Consider the following 15,971-nt stretch of genomic DNA (forward strand, 5'->3'; position numbering starts at 1 on the left):
GGGTCTGACCTCAGCTTCCGGGTCTGCCTGCTCTACACCGTGAGCCACACTTCTCCATGGGTCACTTTTTAAATATAGCGCAACGAGGCGCATTTTTTTACACCGCTGGTGCGATGCGTCACTTTTTTGTGCGCACTCCTTACTACATTCCAGATGTGTCATATTTAATATATGACGAATCATGTAGCAAGGAGTAACAGATACGTCAGTATTTCTGACGTATCTGTAAACACAAAAGTGACGCATTGCTGGAGTGCGTCACAAAAGTGACGCAACTCCAGTAATGCGTCCTTTCACATGGGGAAAGCACCATGTGAAAGGTCTTGCGTCAGTCTTACACCTGCTGTGAGGCAGGTGCAAGATTTTGACGCAACAGCATCCTAAAAGTGACGCAGTGAAATCTCATAGATTTCACTGCGTCACTATTACCAAGCTTTTTGCGGGGGAACGCCCCCCTCTGCATACATTATACCTGACGCAGATATAATGTGGCGCAGGGTTTTAAAAAGTGACCCATCTACCTAGATGCGTCACTTTTTAAATATAGCGCAACGAGGTGCATTTTTTTACACCGCTGGGGCGATGCGTCACTTTTCTGTGCGCACTCCTTACAACATTCCAGATATGTCATATTTAATGTATGACGAATCATGTCGCAAGGAGTTACAGATACATCAGTATTTCTGACGTATCTGTAAACACAAAAGTGACGCATTGCTGGAGTGCGTCACAAAAGTGACGCAACTCCAGTAATGCGTCCTTTCACATGGGGAAAGCACCATGTGAAAGGTCTTGCGTCAGTCTTACACCTGCTGTGAGGCAGGCGCAAGATTTTGACGCAACAGCATCCTAAAAGTGACGCAGTGAAATCTCATAGATTTCACTGCGTCGGTATTACCAAGCTTTTTGCAGGGGAACGCCCCCTCTGCATACATTATACCTGACGCAGGTATAATGTGGCACAGGGTTTTAACCTCATGCGTGCTAGCGTTATTTTGCTCGCACGCTGAGATTTTTAATATCTCATGATTCTTGACGAGCTGGGCTCGGCATCAGCGTGCGAGGAGGCTACGCGATGACGAGCCCAGCTCGTCATCAGCCCCGAAGGGGTTCAAAAGTGACCCATCTACCTAGATGGGTCACTTTTTAAATATAGCGCAACGAGGCGCATTTTTTTACACCGCTGGTGCGATGCGTCACTTTTCTGTGCGCACTCCTTACGACATTCCAGATATGTTATATTTAATGTATGACGAATCATGTCGCAAGGAGTTACAGATACGTCAGTATTTCTGACGTATCTGTAAACACAAAAGTGACGCATTGCTGGAGTGCGTCACAAAAGTGACGCAACTCCAGTAATGCGTCCTTTCACATGGGGAAAGCACCATGTGAAAGGTCTTGCGTCAGTCTTACACCTGCTGTGAGGCAGGCGCAAGATTTTGACGCAACAGCATCCTAAAAGTGACGCAGTGAAATCTCATAGATTTCACTGCCTCTCTATTAACAAGCTTTTTGCGAGGGAACGCCCCCTGATGTCATGAGTGATGTCACTGACCATGTCATGAGTGATGTAATATGTGACATCATCAGCAGTGCATTGCACGCGCAAGTTATAGTGAGTCCAACTAACTATAATGTGGGAATTTCAATGGTTTTATGTCAGTAAAATTTCCAGGTAACTATAACTGGTGTGAAACCTATGTTTTTTTCAGTGAATATATATAAATATACATGAGTATATATATGTGGGGCACATATGATATATTGTTTCCGGGGTCCCAAGCATGGGCTGGAATAATTCTAATGCTTATGACTATTGATGAGGATCCCCTGGAAGAGAACTGTGTGAATTCTGTGAGACCCCTCACCATTGAACGTTGAAATACTGGTTACATGCATCTTTCGTAAGCACTGCAACTTTCTGGTTCGTAGAAGGGAATCTTCTGCCTATTATGATAAAAATGGTGCACGTTAGACAGTATAATGCAATTATGCAAGCATTTTGCAGTCATGCCAAAAAGTGAAACATTATGGCTAAGCAATAGGGACTAACCAACTCCATAAATGAAAGTGGCTTGTTTTTCGACCTCTTCACTTGTATGCAACACTCATGTGGCCTCAAAGGCGTCTTACTGCACAACAAGCTGCGAGGTAACATGCGCAAAAGAGTAGACATGAATTTAAGATGGTTACATGGCTCAGGCTAACTTTCCAAAGAGTAGAGTAGGAGTAGAGATGGCCCTAGGGACCATATATTACTACTAATATCTGTCTACTGGCTCTACTCTAGTACGCAATGTGGACTAGTGATGATTTATGTTGTACTTTAACTGTTTTTTTCAATCTTCCTTCCTAGTGAAAACAAGTAAAATAGGGGGAGGTGTACAGGCATCTAAAAAGGTGTCATTTTTTTGATTGGTGTACTACCAGTACCAACCACCAGTGCCCACGGGCCGGCTGCGATGGCAATGCTGCCATCCCGGAGGGGGCAGGAGGTGCGGCACCTGGAGGAGCTCCAGGGGGGAGCCAGCAGCAGTGGAGGGCGGTTGTAAGTTATATTCATTACTTATTGGCATTACTAGCTGGAAGGGGAAAACTTCACTCACTGTACTGTGAGACTTATTAAGTAAGTATGAACTTTAAGCTGTACTGAACAATATACAACGGTTGAAGAAGACACCCTTTACTTAACATTACCAATGCATTAGCAATAGCATTACCAGCGTGAGTTGAGTAACCAATGGCCGCTTCTATCTGACTCCAACTCAGCTGTGAAAGTTATGGAGAAGAATAAAAGTCAGATCAGATGACCTTGATGGATGTGTTGAACAAAAAGGGAAAGAAGGGTGGAAGGGTGAAGGACGGGCAAGATGTAATACGACTAGCAGAGAAGGATACTTTGGAAGCAGCATGCAGGTGGCTTATTGGAATCAGATGCTTTGGTTGTTGATGGATGGGTGGAAGCTGAAAGAAGATGCCTGCCTGGATGGGCGACACAGTATGGGTGGATAGTGGATAGCAAGAATCCTTAGCGGAGTTTGTGTCAATGTCAAACTCAAAGCCAAGGCAAGGAAGGAAGGAGTGGACGCATGGGTGGTTGCTGGTGAAACTAGTTAAGATTTGTTAAGCGATATATAACAAAAGAATGATAGACATTTACTTTTAATGGATGGATGCCTGGATGTATTCATCATAGACAGCATAGGTGGAGACTGTCACTGGATGCAGAGGAGACTAGAGTCTTACTTTGAAGAGAATGTAAAAGAAACTGCGCCAGAGTAGCAAAGCAAAGGCTAAAATGTATGTAAAAGTAAGATTTTATTTCAGAATAAGTTCATGACTCAGTAGTTTGCAAGCACATCATGTATATATATTATCAAGCGCCGTCCTCTGACTCCCAGGACCACTTCCTAACTATGTTAATTTTTTTCGATTGTGTCAGCCAGCCTGCAAAGGGTGGCCTATCTGTTGGTTACACAATCAATGTACCTTATGCAGTGGCGGTCGGTGGTGGGAGTGCTGGCGGGCAGTGATGTGGGGAGTGGGGGAGTAGTAAACTATGGATTATGAATGCAGTGCGCGCAACAAAATTTGTTTTATTTATTTATATGTTTACTTACCAGTAATTGTCCGCAATCCATTATTATGCTCTATCCCATCCTGCCCCTCCCCACGTCACCGCCCGCCAGCACTCCGACCACTGACCGCTACTGGACTGATATGTCGTTGTTCTATATAAGCAATGATCATTGGATCAGAAATATATTAATCTGTCTTTTTGTAGTAGCCAGGGCACAGTGAAAGTGAAATTGAGCAATTGTCCTTCATGTAACAGAGAGAGTATGGCCAGTGCCACAGGTAATCGAATAATACGAGCTTCCCCACCTGCAGAGTAGTAAATAAAAGTAACGGGAGTCTGCGTATTGAGTCGTATGTTGGTCTTGGATGCAAGCTTAACTGACTGAGCTGGCAAGCCGGCTACAACAAGTTATGTAATTTAGCTAAACTAGAGGTAAAAAAAACTGGTGTTCTGTGTACTGGAGTCCATCCATAGTACTAGGGCAAGTATAATGTCGGAAAAAAACTCCAACAAATGTTAGAGGCCGAGAAAGCGGGAAGATAGATCTTACCACAAATGTTATGTACTGCGCTTGCTAGTGCTACTGTGCCACTATGTGTTGAATTCTTTTTGTGTTACTGTTTTGCTAAAGCATTGGTTACAATTCTGTTTCTTTCTTTCTAGATTCAACTTCCCAAAAACCAGCGCGGAAGTAGTTGGCAGCCAGGGCCTGGCGCCGGAAACTGGAGGCCATCTGTGAAGAATACCGCCGGCTGGTGGCTCAGGCAGAGGAGGAGGAGGAGGAGATGGCAGCAGCTGCAGCCTCCAATGCCCCGGGCCCCAGCCAGGCCCCGCCACCAGTAGTACGGTGCCGCATTCAAGCAGCTGCCCACCACCGCCCTTTTTCATCAACTGCTGCCCCCCACATGGATGCAAATGCATTTCACCGGCAAATTCTCCTCTGGGTGGCACAGCTCGAGGACCGGTTAGAGGAGCAAGTTAAAATCTTTTGTTGGTGGGTGGGAATTGGGTGTTGGGGTTTCTTATTTTTTGAACATTGGTTGGACTTGGACATTGTTTGGGGTTAGGGAGAGGGGTGGGTGAGGTGTGCGATAGTTTATTTTTTTTGTCAGGGAAATACATTTTATTTACTTATACTTACACATATGATGTTAATGTTTTTTGGGGTGGTTAGTGTTTCACAAATTTATATACGTCACAAGGTTTCCTTGCTGATCAAGGGCAGCAGCCAGTGTTGGATTTAAATAATCTGCCAATTTTGTAACACGCAAACAACAGATAGATGTGGTACCCCTCAATGAGTTATATTTGTCCTACTACTACTACTGTTAGTCGCTCGTACGAGTCCATTACACCTCCCAGCAAACTTATCTTACCTGTGATTGATGAGAATTAAGTTCAGCACAGCAATGGCTGCATGGTTTCCCAAGAGAATGGAGACGATGCCATGGTTGTGGTGGTGGTAGTAAACACTGGCACTAGCATTTGCAAACAAAAAAAAGAGACAATCACTTGCCTGAGAGAGACTGTGTGAGTAGTAGAAAAGTACAGTACAGAGGAACACTGCCAAACAAACAATATTGCAACTGCTAAAGTAAAAGAAAACATAATGGTGGCGGGGACAGCCTAGTACAAGAAGTTAAGCTGTAGTTGTGTCGAAGGAGTGACTTAACACAATCGTAATTCATAAACTTTACTGCTGTGAATCCAATCAATGCCGGCAATTACTTATGAATGATGTATTGGGTGTCTCCCTTTGGAAAACAAATTGGCTTGTACATAGACTGAGCATGGTTGGGCAAGCAGAAGAAGATCCTCGCCCTGCCTTGAAATTGAATTAGTGTTGCTTTCACCACATCTGCCCCAACAAGCGTGTGATCAGTTGTTGGTGTACATTTAATGTCCAATAAATGTGCTTAAATGTGGAAGCCTACACACAGTCATCTCTGCACACACGTAGCTTTCTTTTTGTTCTAGACCCACAGTTATTCTTTGTGTTTTCAGTACATTTAATGTAGTCACATCACACCTCAATATGAAATCACACAGCCCGGGGGAAGAGATTTAGGGTTTGATGAATGGATGGGAAGGGGGGTTTGGGGAAAGGTTTGACAAAGAAAAACAGTACGCATTGACACAACAAAAGTAAAACAATCTTTGAAGACTACGAATGATCCACTATCCAATAAATCTATAAAGGGAGAAAAAGAAAATGCATGCATGATGAAGATAACTTGATGGTTAATGAGTAGTACTTAACTACTACTACACAATTAGACAGTACAGGGAAGTAGTATTATATGAAATTTCCCTTGCCTGCATGCCCTCAGAGAAACCCTAATTACCTTCTGTACCGGGCTGAAAGAAAGAAAGAAAGAAAGTTGAAAAATAGTTGTAGGGATCAATTAGCAAACAAAGTCACACAGTCGTACAATGAATGAAGAGAAAAAAAGAATCAAATTATTTAAAAGACGAATGATGAATATGATCCTAAAGGTACTGTATTATCCAGGTCCAATTGTGGAGTTGTATCTCGTCATTCATCTTGGTCCTCCCATCCATGGACACTCTGCACATCTTTCTTGGGTGCCATTGGCTGGCAGATAAGTGTGAGTTGTTGCTCCAAGTATAATAGCACTGGGTAAAGGCTGGCCTGTAAGTGTAGATGGAAAAACAAAAGGGGTATTGAACAATAAATGAATAAAATAAGCATAAAGTATGGTGTAGTGCAAAAAGACAAGACTCTTGAGCGAGAACACTTTCAGTCTGAGGCGGCTTGGATACATTGTGTCTACTCTAGTATTTACCCAGCATTAATCTACAAGAACAGCAGGACAGGAACCAGCACAGAACAGGCCCACGGCACTGGGCCATGAGTGACCCAAACTCCATTTACCCTAAATTTTGACAGAGCCAGACAAAAGGCATATACAGCAACCTAGCGTTTTCCAAATCAAGTGACTAAATCAATGAGCCACTGTCAGTCATCATATCACTATTCGACTCCACCACTGCACGGACATGTAGCCTAGGTCTGCTGTGGTTCTTATTGAATTGTTGTGTTTACCTTTTATCAGGCCAGTTCATGAAACGCAGTTATTCCATCAATCATCTCAGATCCAACTGACTGACTGCGTGCAAAGATAGTATGGTCATCCTCATCATCATGGTGTGGTACGTGTACGTGTTGTCCAACACCAACTCAGTCTGTAGTGAGTGACTCCGATTAAGTAAGTCCAGACTGCACCTGCGGAAGTAGGAGTACAATTGGTTATTATTAAACAACAAGGAAACATTGACTGTCACTTGAGTCACTTTTACTTTGTATATTAACTACCAGTATAGTACGACTTCATGAACATTTGCTCAGAGTCAGCAAGCAGCCAATGCAATGCATGGCATCATTCATTAATCATATTCCTGTCTTGCTCTTCTCTTTGGCTGTCAGATCAGAGATGCCGAGCCTTCTGAAAGTGATGACGAGTTTACTTTAATTTTGGATGCCTGCTCAAGTTCTGACAGTGAAGAGTTGTGGTTGCCTGCAGACAGAGGCGGTAGCCTTAGGACAGTGTTTCAGCTTGGAAACAAAACAGAAGATGGCTATAGTCATGTACATTTGACTTGTTAAGGACTGTTAGAGCTACATTATTGTACTATTCTCCATTTCTATCCAATGTTTTGCTTGATGGAAATGTATTTAGGGCGAGTCAGGAAAATGGAGCAAGTCCAATAGGTAAATAAAAATAGGAGACAGTGGTGATGGATTTGTTGTGGTTTGATTTGAACCAGAAAGTCAGATATACACACACAAATAAAGGAAGAAAGTAACAATTTGAAAGCCTAGTTGTCAGGGAAGAGGAGCTCGTCCTCAAACTCTGGTGGTTCGGACAGAAGTAGGTCATGTAACCCATTACTTATGTCTTCGGAGTCGCTCTCCTCTTCCTGCTGTGATTCACGTATTTTGTAGTCCGATGGTATGAAGTGCTGATTCATTTTGATCATGGTTAACCTCGCCACGCTTTTAGGCGGGAGACTGGTCCCTTTCACAGTTACAATGGCACCAGCAGCACTGAAAACACGCTCAGAAGAGACACTTGTGACAGGGCAAGCCAGATACTTTATCCCCAGCCTGCCGAGCACTGGCCATTGGCTTCTTTTCCCATACCAATATACCAATGGGCTTTGCTCCATGAAGACATCTGTTTGGGTCATACAGATAGGCCTGGATCACCACTCAATGTTAAGGGGTGCTTTTGACTTTGCATAAGCAAAGGACTTACCCATCCCTTTCCGTCGAAACCAATCAGTTATCATTTGATTTGCTGTATCTGTTGAATCTGATCCTGTTGGTGCTGTTGTTGATGTTATTATTGGTAGTGTTGGTGACTGGGGGAAGCAAACGCACTGCTCTCATGCTCTGAAGTAGAACTTGACTCTGGATGCCCTGTAGTACTTGCTCTGTCCTGGGGTGGTACTGGCAGGCGTCTAATTGAGAGCCGTTCATTTTCTAAATCAGTGGCTTCCTCAGCCAATTAAAGTTTTGTATCTGGCAACATCCACTTCTGAAAAAGGAATTACTGCATTACTGTTCAGAAATAATTTATACCGTGGATCCAAAATTGTGGCAGTAATGTAATGTCGATGTGATACAATCTTATTTTGAATCCTTGTATTTTCAAATAAGCGGACGGCTAAGGCATTCGCTGAAATAGCATGCGTCTACTTAGTCCTCCATCATTCGTACGTTTCAGCTGTTGCTCTAGCATGTACAACAATGGGATAGCTTGGCCCATAGTACAGTCCTCCCTGCTGACTGCACGTGTGAATACCTCAAAAGGAAGTAGCATCTCTGTCAGGCATTTAACAAGGTCCCATTGCCCCATCTCAACGGTCATGGCTTTCACAGTAGGATCCCCTAATCTTCTTGTCATGACATGAGCATTAAGTGGTACGTCCTGCTGAAACAGACGATCAAGCATGTAATAAGTTGAGTGCCAAAGTGTTGGCACCTCCTGGATTAGTGCTTTGACTGGCATTTTATGATACCGTTGAATGACCCTTAGCTTCTTCCGGGCATTAAAAGAATGGTTGAAATGTTTGCATCTTCTTCTGCAGGTGGTCAGTAAGTTGCTGACTTTGCTTTCATTTTTCAGAAAGTCTTGAACAACAATGTTAATGCAGTGTGCCAAACTGGGACCCTGAAATAACTGTTCTCAGTAGCATCTGGTCCCAGATTCTACTTGCTGTATATTTGTTGTATGTGAGTTACGTATATATACACTTTTGTGTTACTTTGGGGAATAGCTATTTGTGTACCCCATACCAATGGATGAAGACTGCCTAGCTTTCACGGAGGAGCATATAGCAGCTATCCTAGCGGGCCCTTCACTCCTACCTGATACTCCCTTGCTAGGTACCACCACAGTGAGGGAAGAATGGGAAAAGTTGAGTACCCTTAAAAAGAGACAGGTTAGGATCACGTTACATGGGGCGTTAATGACTGAATACTACACCGCAGGAGCAGCCCCAGCTAGTCTCTTGGTGAGAATAGAACCCCGAATATTTCTAGATGACAGCAAACTTAGACGCGACTGGAGTTTTATTGCAAATAAATGTACTAGAGATTGGCTCATTTTAATGATTAGCACGGCCAAGAGGTTAAGTGAGGAACTTTTAAAAGAAATCCTTGAACTTGAAGAAACAATACAAAGGGACACTACCCTCCTCGACACCAAGGATCAATTAAAGAGGATCCAGGACGACCTATCCGAATACAGAAACTACATGGTCACTCAGAAACTGAAGGGTCTTACTCGTAATTTGGAGAGGTTTACACATGAATGGGCATTTCCATATGTGAAGGACGATTACTACTAGACGCCTCAAGATCCCCAGACTTTTGGGGGGCGACAGAGGGGTCGTGGAGCGAGACAACAAATGAGACGGACCCCAAACCACTGGACTTTTGACAACACTTCCAGTGAAGAAGAAGAAGACACACCACAAGGCAACCGTGTGAGATTCAACCAGCAGAATCAGAGTAGCGAGGATCTGGGTGCCCTTTTGAGGTCTTTTTTGTCCCAAAGCCAAAGGAACAACCATCGTGGGGGAGGCCAGGTCGGGGGAAGAGGCAGAGGAAACCAATCCAATCAACCAAACTAGCAACGCCCACAATGGCAAACATTCTCGCCCAGGCTGACCGCAGCAGAGGCAGGATCCAGAAATAAGGAGTAACATCGTAGTCAACCTCTCTGACCATGTCCTCACAGGGAATGAGGAGAGAGTGCTCAACAAAGGCCTTGGGTTTATTCCAACCCCAACCCACTTTGCCTTTAAATGCAGGATCGAATTTCACGAAACCATGAGGAAGATTAAACTCAAGAAATTCTTCAAGGACAAGAAATCGTTTGAGAATACTTCCTTCGGGACTGACTTGAGAAAACCGTCCACCTTCTGTCCACCTGCCTCATCCATTGGCCCTGAGGTAGTCGTCTTTGAGTCACGAGTCCTACAGGATATAGACAGAATAGAGAAAACTCAAAAACAGTTTGTGCACAAAAACATGTCTAGTGAAGACTGGGAAGCAGTCAAGAGCCTCCAAAACAATCACAACCTGACCATAAAGTCAGCAGATAAGGGTGGGGCGATTGTCCTGCTCAACACTGCTGTCTATGATGCAGAAGTTATGCGCCTTCTGAGTGTAAGGACTAACTACCAACCACTCAGTAAGGATCCTTTGGAAGAATTATTGAAAATCATCCGTGAGATGGTAGGGACAGCAAAGGAGAAAAAATGGATTTCTGTAAAAGAGGCGGAGTTCCTGGTTAATACCAACTCCAGGACTCCGTCCTTTTACATACTTCCAAAAATCCACAAACCCACACGTCCACCACCGGGACGCCCCATTGTTGCTGGGATCCAATCTGTGCTAGAACCGCTTTCTCAGTACGCAGATTTCTTTTTGAGAGAATCCGTGGTCAACCAGAGATCTTTTGTAAAAGACACTACTGACATCCTGAATATTTTGGAGGATACCCAGTATGATCCAACTGAAGAATTCTTTGTCACAATTGACTTTGAATCCCTATACACTTGCATACCCCAGGACGAAGCGCTGGTGGCAGCAGCCCACGCCCTGGGTGACCAGGAATGGTTTTATGATACCACCCAGGCATTTGTACTTCAATGCATTGAGTTGGCCCTTACAAAAAATTACTTCAGCTATAAAAACCAGCTCTATCTCCAGGTTTCGGGGACGTCTATGGGGGCCACAATGGCTCCAATCTAGCATGTATCTACGTCGGGCAGTTTGAGGAGCACGTCATCTATCCCAATAACAACCCCTTCCAGAGTAATCTCCGACTCTGGAAGAGATATATAGATGACGTGCTCTGCATTTGGTCAGGTACCGAGGAGAATCTGCTTGAATTCCTGAATTGGCTCAATGTACAAGATGCTAATCTCAAGTTCACCTGGACCTATGACAGGCACAAGGCGGTATATCTGGATCTAGATATTGAGTATAGAGACAACATGATAAACACCTGTGTACACCAGAAGCCTACTGACAGGGATTCACTCGTTTCCTACAATTCTTTCCACCCTAGGGCGTTGACGGATAACCTGCCCGTGGGGCAGTTTCTGAGATACAGACGTAACTGCTCCTCTACTAACACCTTTCTTGAACAATCGGAAGAATTGGCATCCAAACTTACCAAAAGAAATTATCCCACAAAAACTATAAGACAAGCTAAAAAGAGAGCTTTAAGTACACCAAGGAGTGCCCTTTTGGAAAAAGTAGTTAAACCAAGAGAAGAATGTGTACCGGTTGTTATGACATACGATCCAATGGCGACCAAAATAAGACAATCCATCCGTAAACATTGGTCCTTGCTATCGGACAATGAATTTCAAATGCCATCACCTAGATTTGCTTTAAAGAGAGCATGTAATCTGAAAGACAAACTTGTACACTCTCGTGCCCCCACTGAAAGAACTAATCCAATCTCGACGGTTCCAAATGGCCATTATCCTTGTGGGAAGTGCTCCGTCTGTCCACTCACTAAGAAGAGCACGAGCGTGAGACTTACATCTGGAAAGGAATGGTTTCTTACCCATTTCAGCAATTGTAATTCTACTCAGGTAGTGTATAGACTGACTTGCCAATGTGGTTTACACTACAAAGGGCTAACATCCCGTAAAATCAAAGTTAGAGTACAAGAACATCTGAGTACCATAAGGGCAGGTAAACTAACAACAAAGCTGGTACAACACTGTTTCACAGAGAAACACACCTTCAACTGGACAGTGTTAGAAAAGGTGAAAGGGACCCTCCACAACGTTGAAAGCATCTTACTCTCAAAGGAAGCACGGTGGATCTATAGCGAAAAAACTGACCAATTGGGGCTCAATGAAATTATCGAATGGAATAGGATTAAACTGTGAGTCTATTATCAGCTTAGCCCCGGTTCCCTGCCTATTGTGGTTGGTAGTCATTGTCAGGCATTAGTACCTGTCAGTGGGGGTGTAATGGTGTCCCCACCAGCTTTGCCTGGAACCACCATGTGACAGGTGCCATGTAGTCGAGGCCTTATTGATGATGTATGCCGACCTGTTGCTATAATGGGGCCTTCGATATGGTTACTATATACTACATTTTTCTTCAGTATATCTGCCTTTCTAAGTATATGTCTTTTAATAATTACAGACTGGAGAGTACACTGAGCAGGCAGTCCTTATTGGTATGGGGCATACAAAGTCTTTTTTACAGCTGTAGAATTATGTCTCCACCTGGCATGAAAGGTTGTTTATCCCTCTATATACAGACGTCACTATACTCACAGCTGTAGCCTTATCTCATATACAGACATTGCTATATTTACGACCGCAGCCATGTCTTGTAACCATGGAACCATTCTAAGATGGCCGCCATGTAGAGCACTGAAACAGGCTTCCGCGTTAGATGTGCGCTGTAACTACTAAAAATCTTCTGGCAATGTACCCAGCATTTACGGAGGGTGGGCGCACACTAGGCATAGTGCTTACACTTTAAGATCTCCGCGTTTGGTTGCCTGTAGACATGGCCTCGCATCAGCCCTCACTACTCAAACATGGCCACCACCTTCGGCACCCGTGTCATGTGACATGCGTTGTGGGCGGAGGCTGCTGTAGGCTGTTATTACAGCGCGACCGGGTCTAGGAACGGTGTGGAGGAGATGAAGCGCCTACACAGCATTATCACGGTGAGGGGTATCATTGCGATCCGCTTTTAAGCCTGTACCGGCATTTTAGGCAGGGCAGCATTCTAGCACTTTGCAATTAGAAGGGGAAACGTGCTCCGATAATTTAGAATGTCTGAACCTGTAAGTTAGGCAGTTTGAAGCTGTCCTCCTTGCCCAGTATTGCGACAGCTAGTGGCTAGTATGAGATCCCCGCAGAGGATACATCTATAGGAGTACGAATACATGAGATTGCGATCTGGGTTTTAATGCAACGTTTGCTGTATTCCTGACAGAATTAACACCACTGTCTGTACAAATGAATGAATACAAGTTGAATCAGTACTTTTTGAGTCTTGCATCAATGAGACTGGTCGTTTATTTTGATTTTTTCCTACACATTTGCAAAAATGATTTTTGTTTTTACCAGCAGAAAGCTCAATGCTAAGTGAAGGTGAGAACTCACATTTGGAGTACCCCTTCATCCTTCTCAACCCCGGGGCGGCTGGTATGAGCAACTAGGCTGACTCTGGGTAAACAAAGGGTATATATATCACACTATACATACGGCTAACAAATAGTTTGTTTACATGTTTTTTATTGGTTCTTTGCGCCTGTTCTTCCTTGGCAGTTTACACAGAACGAGTGTCCAAGAGTGGAGTGGCAGCATATAGTGCAGCCCTGATGAAACTGCTTAAATTGATATGGCAGTGAAACATGTCGGCACTGGCAATAGGTAATGGTATGCATGAATTGCTACCAGCCTTTTTATTTGTGCAGCATATAACCATTTCCCTATAAATAAAGTTGGTTAAGGGAACTCTATGCTGTGTTTTATGCACTTGTTTATGTTATATGTTTGTCACTAGCAGATGCCTCTGCTTTCCACTGTTTGTTACACGTTTTTGGTTGTTTGTTTTGGACACTTTCTTTCTTTCTTTCTACTTTCTTTGAGAATCAAGTGACTACCGATGATGAGACAGGGGCTTGTCTGGAAATTACATACCAGTTACCCTGTTGGTGGTGTTTCAGTGAGGTGTCATTTGTTTCTAGCACATGTTTTCTAAGCAGAATCCAGTCCAACACTGGTGGTGTGGACCTCTGACATTGACCTAGAAAGTCATAGTACTTGTTGTTCTGTGTCTCTGTCAAGGAGGATAGGCTCTTTTTAATGTTAATTTGGGCGGAGTACAGTGAATTGTTCCCTCATAAATTGTAGAGGACAGGAATAGGCAACAGTACATATTGACTGTCCTTTTTTTCAGTCACTTATATCTTTGACGTCAGTGGACTGGGTCTTTTGTTGTAGGACCCTGAAATAGCCACCATCTTTCATGGCCTTAACTACAATACTGCCAACAAAACCAATGTTAAGCCCTCTTGGTCACAGCCATTCAAAGACCTTGCTGTTAAACTCAGTCAAAATGTTTGCAGCAGTATGCGATTTCTCCATAGCAAACATGGCTACAGTTGCATGTTTGCGTGTGTCACTAAAAATCTCAACAGTGTCAACGCCTGAAGATAGCTTTTCTGTAACACCCGAAAAAGAGATCCAGTGTGCAGTGATGCACATATGATCAGTGGCTTGGCAACTGGTCCACATGTCTGTTGTCAGGTGGATACTCTGAACAGCACTCTGTTTTAAGGCTTTTCCAAGCAATTCCAGCACGTCGTGATATAGTGCTGTAACAGCAACTCTGTCAAAATAGTAGCAGCTGGGAACCTTCCATTTTGGGCAAATGATTGTCACAATTTTCAGAAAACGCAACCCTTCAACAAAAGAAAAATGCAGAAGGTCCAGTGCTAACATTTTAGCCAGCTTCGCATTGTACAAACTTGCTATTGGGTGGTTGCGTTCGTACTGACTAGTAAACAAGCTAAGAATGGTACTTTGCATGGTATTCCTTTTTGTTCTGCTCGACGCAGCACTTTTTTGCATCACAGTACTCCTTGGTGTCTCCAGCTGACTCTTACTCTTGTGCCACTGAGATGTTGCTGATGCTGAGGATGTGGGCTGTACCACTGCAGTGCTGGGGACAGGGCTACTTTGTGTACCAGTACCAGATAGAATGTCTCCCTCTTCTTCTTCCTCTTCTTCCTGTTCCACCGTGAGTGGACCATCTACTCCTTTATCCCCACCAACATCAATGGTTCCAGTTTATATGCAACAAAGGTGGTCCTCCCACTTGATTGCATGGTGTTTTTTCAAATGGGTCATTTGGCCTACGGTACTATTGTTTGTACCAAGCTTACCACGACTAACAGAGGTATGAGAAATAGAGCATATAGCAATGTTCTCCTCCTTTACGCTAACCATAAAGAAGTCCCACACTGGGGAGCTTAACTTTTGTCTCCTGCTAGAGGTGCCACATCCAATGCCGGATGAACTGGAGGATGTGTTGAATTTGACTCTGTGGCTGTGCAGTAGTACCACTACCTACTTCTGCTGAGGTCGTGCTTGTGCTGGATGTAAGATGCTGCCGGCCCTTTGCAAATGTAAATATGGAAGCTGGAGGTCGTGTTGGTGTTAACTATGTTGGAGGTATGTGTGCTACATCCCTAGTCGCAGCCATTCTGGATAGGGTACAAATGTTGGTCTCCTTGTCCTCGGGAGTGATGCTCGTGATGATTGGGTCATCATCATTATTATCCTGCTGTTCTACATCGACCTCCATAAGTGTCAGTCTTTCTGGAACCTTCCTTTTCCCTAGCCTGGTCTTGGGATGTGTCTCCCTCTCATGCTCAGGTTGTTGTGGCTCCCAAAGTGAGATCTAGATCATCAGAAGGGATGCTTGGCGAAGAACTCAATGGACTAACCCTCCTTTTCCTTGCTGGGGATTTGGAAGACATTGGATCTCCTGAATGAGTGGCTTCCTCTTCTTTCTCTGCATGAGGCTCAATTTCCTGAACTGCCCCTACTTCGAGAGGAACACCAACTACTATTGCGGGCGGTGGTTGCGGTTGTTGTTGTTTACCACTTATCTGCTGTGTTCCCTCATGCGTTGATTGTGTACTACTTTGAGATTGCGATAAGTTTAGGTCAGGCTCAGCATCACTGCTTTCCACCATTAGGTTGGCTACCTCTTCCACACTTATCAGCTTGGGGCTGGGTTGGTGGGTTGGGCCCACTGATGCAGAGGAGCTGCCCACAGCTTGCCCCCCGGAAACCG

This window comes from Lissotriton vulgaris, chromosome 9 (genome assembly GCF_964263255.1).
Source record: "Lissotriton vulgaris chromosome 9, aLisVul1.2, whole genome shotgun sequence".
NCBI classification, from domain to species: Eukaryota; Metazoa; Chordata; class Amphibia; order Caudata; family Salamandridae; genus Lissotriton; species Lissotriton vulgaris.